The sequence below is a fragment of the Pan troglodytes genome, chromosome 8 (assembly GCF_028858775.2).
Source record: "Pan troglodytes isolate AG18354 chromosome 8, NHGRI_mPanTro3-v2.0_pri, whole genome shotgun sequence".
Taxonomy (NCBI): domain Eukaryota; kingdom Metazoa; phylum Chordata; class Mammalia; order Primates; family Hominidae; genus Pan; species Pan troglodytes.
In genome coordinates, this window is record NC_072406.2 from 15,048,784 (window position 1) to 15,054,268 (window position 5,485).

Consider the following 5,485-nt stretch of genomic DNA (forward strand, 5'->3'; position numbering starts at 1 on the left):
ATAGAAAATCTGAAAGGCCTAAAAATCGCAGTGCAATTTAAGCTTTATTTAAAAACATTCCAATGAAGAAATTCCCCCAAACTGTAATTCAACATAGTTTACAAAATATTAAGTAATTCCAAATTTAGAAAATTCTTTCCAAAATTAAAATACAGAATACTACTGATCTTGTCATATGAGACCAGTATTGCCTTCATATGAAAATCAAAGCAATGAAAATATAAAAATATTATCCTCCCCAAATAGATTACTTACAACTCTAATGCAAATCTCAGTAGATTACCCTGTACAATTTGATAAGAAAATGCTAAAATTTCCACGAGGATGAAAAGGTCAGAAATAGACAAATTTTAAAGAAGGAGCAAATTGTGGAATAATTTGTTTTACTGGATACCAAGATTTTTATAGTTATAGCAATTAAGATAATATGGTGTTTTGATATAGAGAAGATTAGCATGGCCCCAACGCAAGGATGACATGCAAATTTGTGAAGCGTTCCATGTTTTTGAGTCATCATGAACAGATGAATAAAGGGCTCTTTTTGTCTTTTTCTGAAAAATAATAAAAAATATTTTCCTTTCTTCAAGGAAGTAAATATTTTGTAGCTGAAGGAATGGCTTCCAAAGAGTATGAATAAGTTCAGTTATAAAAGATACCAGTAAAGAAAAATAAAACAAAATAAATAAAATGGAGGAAGCATCCCCCCCGGTTTAAGACAAAAAAAGAAAAGATAATATGGTGTTTCTACAATGATAAATACTACAATAAAATTGAATGGAAAACCCAGAATCATACCCATTCATAAAAACCGTAGATTCAAAACAAAACTGTCACTGCAGTCAATAGAAAAATTAAGGCCTTTTCAATAAGCAGAACTTGGTTAATTGTATAGTCATAGTAAAAAATATATATATTTGCATTTTTTATGTATTTTGTATACACACACACACACACACACACACACACATATACTTAAATCTCTAAAACATAGCTTCCTACTTCACATCATATAAATATAGGAAGTATTATAGATGTATGTAAGAAAGATAGGATAAATATATCTTTTAGATTCTAAAATATTTTCATTTTTGATAAAAAAAGTCACCTTGAATAGGACTTAAAAGCATTAACTGTAAGTGAAAATGCTGATAAATTTAACAATGCTACAATTAAGAACTTTTACTTACCAAAGGACAAATGGATAGAATAAAAAGGCACACCACAGCGGGTAAAATATATTTACAGGCCAGGCGCGGTGGCTCATGCCTGTAATCCCAGCACTTTGGGAGGCTGAGGCAGGTGGATCACCTGGGGTCAGGAGTTTGAGACCAGGCTGACCAACATGATGAAACCCCATCTCTACTACAAATACAAAAAATTAGCTGGGTGTGGTGGCAGGAGCCTGCAATCCCAGCTATCAGGAGGCTGAGGCAGAAGAATCACTTGAATCCAGGAGGCAGAAGTTGCAGTGAGCTGAGATCACTCCATTGCACTCCAGCTTGGGCAACAAGAGTGAAACTCCATCTTAAAATTTTTTTTTTTACAAAATATATAACTGGCAATGGCTTTAAATGCAGAAAATATGCAATGTGAAACACTTACAAGCACTCCTGAAAACAAATTTGCATAATTTACTAAACGTGAATAAATTCATGTTCTAAGACTCAGAAACACTATTTTCAAATCTATTTCCCAACAGAAATATGTTCACATATGCCTGAAGATACATGTATAAGAATGCTTAAGACAGTATTTTTTATTCAAGCCATAAACTGGAAAAATTACCTCAAAAGTGATTACAGACAAATATATTGTGGTACATTCATTTAGTGCAGTACAGCAATCACAACAAATAAAATACCACTCATGCAACAAAATAGGTGATTCTCACAAAAATAAAGAACACCTAGAATTCTGCCTTTATAAAAGAAAAATAAATAGAAAAAAATGAAACTCCAGTGTTGAGGAACAAATGTGAGAGTGTAATATTACAAGGAAAAGTAAGTCAGTAATTTTCATAAAAGTCAGGAGAGAAGAGATGGGGAGTGAGCCCTCGAAGAGGTTCTAGAGTGGAGTGCTAGCACGTTGGGTTTCCTGACTTGTGTGGTGCTGTGTTTATTTGTTATAATGCATTGAGTTTTATTCTGTTTATCTATCTATCTATCTATCTATCTATCTATCTATCTATCATCTATCTATCTATCTATCTATCTATCTATCTATCTATCTATCTGTCTATCTCTTTATTTTTGAGACAGGGTCTGGCTATGACCCAAGGTGGAGTGCAGTGGTGCAATCTTGGCTCACTGCAGCCTCGACCTCCCCAGGCTCGGGACCTCCCAGGCTCAAGTCATTCTCCCACCTTAGCATCCCAAGTAGCTGGGACTACAGGTGCACACCACCAAGCAGCTGATTTGTGTATTTTTTAATAGAGATGGGATTTCACCATGTTGCCCAGGCTGGTCTAGAAAGATGAAGATTCATATGGTACTGACATTTTTGTAAGCCAACATCTGATATATAATTCCTGCTTTGAATTCCTTACTTATAAACTGGAATAAAAATAGCCCTGTTCACAAAGAAAAGCCAAACTCTGTAAAATATTTGAAGAGGTTTATTCTGAGTCAGATTAGAGAAACATGGCCCGGGACACAGCTTTAGGAGGTCCGAAGAATATGTGCCCTGGGTGGTTGGGTTATAGATTGGTTTTACACATTTTAGCAGACAGGCGTTACAGGCAAAGACATAGATCAATACACGCAAGTTACACATTGGCTCAGCCTGGAAAGGCAGGACATCTCAAAGCAGGGATCTTCCAGGTTCTAGGTAGATTCAAAGATTTTCTGATGGGCAATTGGTTGAAAGAGTGAAGCCCTGCTTAGAGAGTTAAAGTCAGCATAAAGAAATGCTTGAGTTAAGATAAGGGGGTGGGGGTGGTGGAAGCCCAGGCTCTTGTCATGTAGATGAAGCCTCCAGGTAACAGGCTTCAGAGAGAATAGAAGGTAAACAAACACCGCATGTTCTCACTCATAGGTGGGAATTGAACAATGAGAACACATGGACACAGGAAGGGGAACATCACACACCAGGGACTGTTGTGGGGTGGGGGGAGAGGGGAGGGACAGCATTAGGAGATATACCTAATGCTAAATGACGAGTTAATGGGTGCAGCACACTAACATGGCACATGTATACATATGTAACAAACCTGCACGTTGTGCATATGTACCCTAAAACTTAAAGTATAATAATAATACAATTTAAAAAAAAATGTCTCTTATTGGACCTTAGAAGGTGTCGGCTCTCTGGAAAAGACCTAGTGAGAGACCAGCATCCTTTTTACACTTGTACTTTTACTTGCGCTTTTTACAGACTGCAAATTTCCCCCATAAGAGATGGCTTTGCAGGCCATTCCAAAATTGCCAAATAAATATTTTTTGTGGTAAAATACTTGGATTTGCTTTAGGGTCTGCGATGTGTCATGTGGTGTTATACCAGAGTCAGGTTGGGATTTGGTGTCTTACTGCTACAAAGAGCCTGCTTTGTCAGTCTCCAGATCTCTGTTTTAACGTGAATGCTGGTCAGTTGTGCCTGAATTCCAGAGGGAGCAGGGTGTAATAAGGCATGTCTGCCTCTCCCTTCCTGTCATGGCCTGAACTAGTTTTCGGGTCTCTTTGCAATTCCTTCGGCCAAGAGGGCGGGGCCGTTCAGTCCATCGGGGGACTAACAATTTTATTTTTGCTTTACGGTCTGTACCTCATGAAGTTGTTGGTATGTACTTTTAAATGGATTCGAACAGGAACAAGCACTTGGAATTGTGTCTGACACATAACAAGCACTCAATAAATGTCAGCTTTTGTTGCCACTAGCCTAATTTTCAGTGTCATCCCTGTTATAAAAGGATTTATATCTCTTCTTGTAGCATAAACGCAGGCAGATTTGGCACTTAACTAATGATGAGTAAAGTAATCAACAACAGCTAATGTACACTGAAAAAAATAACATTAGATTTTGTCTCTGGTCAACTTTCCCTATTATATTTTTGCAGAAGCAAACAAATATGTTCTGAATTCTATCAAATGGTATAAAATACAGTTCTCCTTGGAGCACAATAGGGCTTTAAGTGCAAATATACAACGAGTTAGTAACACTGAAACTTTGGCAATGGCTAATCAATATTTTACTTGCTTCAGGGTCCAAGACTACTTGATTTTTTTTTTTTCTTTTTTTTTTTGAGACGTAGTTTCCCTCTTTTTGCTGAGGCTGGAATGCAATGGCACGATCTCGGCTCACTGCAACCTCCGCCTCCTGGGTTCAAGTGATTCTCCTGCCTCAGCATCCCAAGTAGCTGGGATTTAAGTCGTGTGCTACCATGCTCAGCTAATTTTTTAATATTTTTAGTAGAGATGAGGTTTCACCATGTTAGCCAGGCTGGTCTTGAACTCCTGACCTCAGGTGATCCACCTACCTTGGCCTCCCAAAGTGCTGGGATTACGGGCATGAGCCACCGCGCCCAGCTGGCTGCTCTTTAAGATAAGAAAAATAGAGCATTTGGGGTCAATAAAAAGTAGAAAAAATCACATCTATGAATGTATGAAAAAAAGATAATATTTCAACCACCATTAATGTGGCAGTTTTTTCTTGTAAATTTCTTTATGGATCATGGATTTTATAATTTTGTAACACTATCTGAAGCTATTCTCTCAATGTTTTCTCATTATTTATATGATCATTGTCAAACATTTATGTGCCATTTATCAAAAAAAAAAACCAACTCCATTTACATTTCAACATGCAGTTTTTTAAGATCTTCCCCCAACACCTGTAATTGCCTTATTGACACTTCATATATGCTGTGCTCTAATTTATTTCCAACTAATCATCATCAATATTTTCAAAGGATAAACACAGGACACTTTGGTTTTCCTATGAATTTTTCATTTTGTTTTCTTTTATCTCAGTTATAGGAAGGAAGGGAAGATGTGGTAGGATGAGATGATGGCTACATCATGGGAATTCATCTGGGGAAAGAACATTTAAAAAGTGACATGCCATCTACTTTGAAGAGTCAAGGAAAATATACTTCAAACTGGGTGTGAAGGAAGAGAACAGTAATAGCTCAGAGCTGACCAATGATCAGACTTCCACATGAGGTGCAAGGAACACACTTTACTTACTTGCACGACCACACAGAGCTGGAAATCCTTCTGCTTCACGTAATGGTCTTGTTATATTCTTTCTTTTAGCAATAGCATTTTGAGTGAGACTTCCTAGGTTGATTCATAGATATGGTTTTCTGCCATAAAACTGTCAGAGGCATGTGAACCAGAGCAATTCCATCTTGAATAGGGACTGGGTAAAATAAGGCTGAGACCTACTGGGCTGCATTCCCAGATGGTTAAGGCATGCTAAGTCACAGGATAAGACAGGAGGTCAGCACAGGATACAGATCATAAAGACCTTTGCTGATAAAACCGGTTGCAGT

General features: G+C 37.4%; 1 non-coding gene across 1 annotated transcript; it reads left to right on the forward strand.

The window, feature by feature from the left end:
* Window positions 1-405: 405 nt before the first annotated feature.
* LOC112204645 (U6 spliceosomal RNA) lies at window positions 406-507 on the forward strand. The gene has a single exon (XR_002938318.1). It is a non-coding gene; the product is annotated as a U6 spliceosomal RNA (small nuclear RNA).
* Window positions 508-5,485: the final 4,978 nt, after the last annotated feature.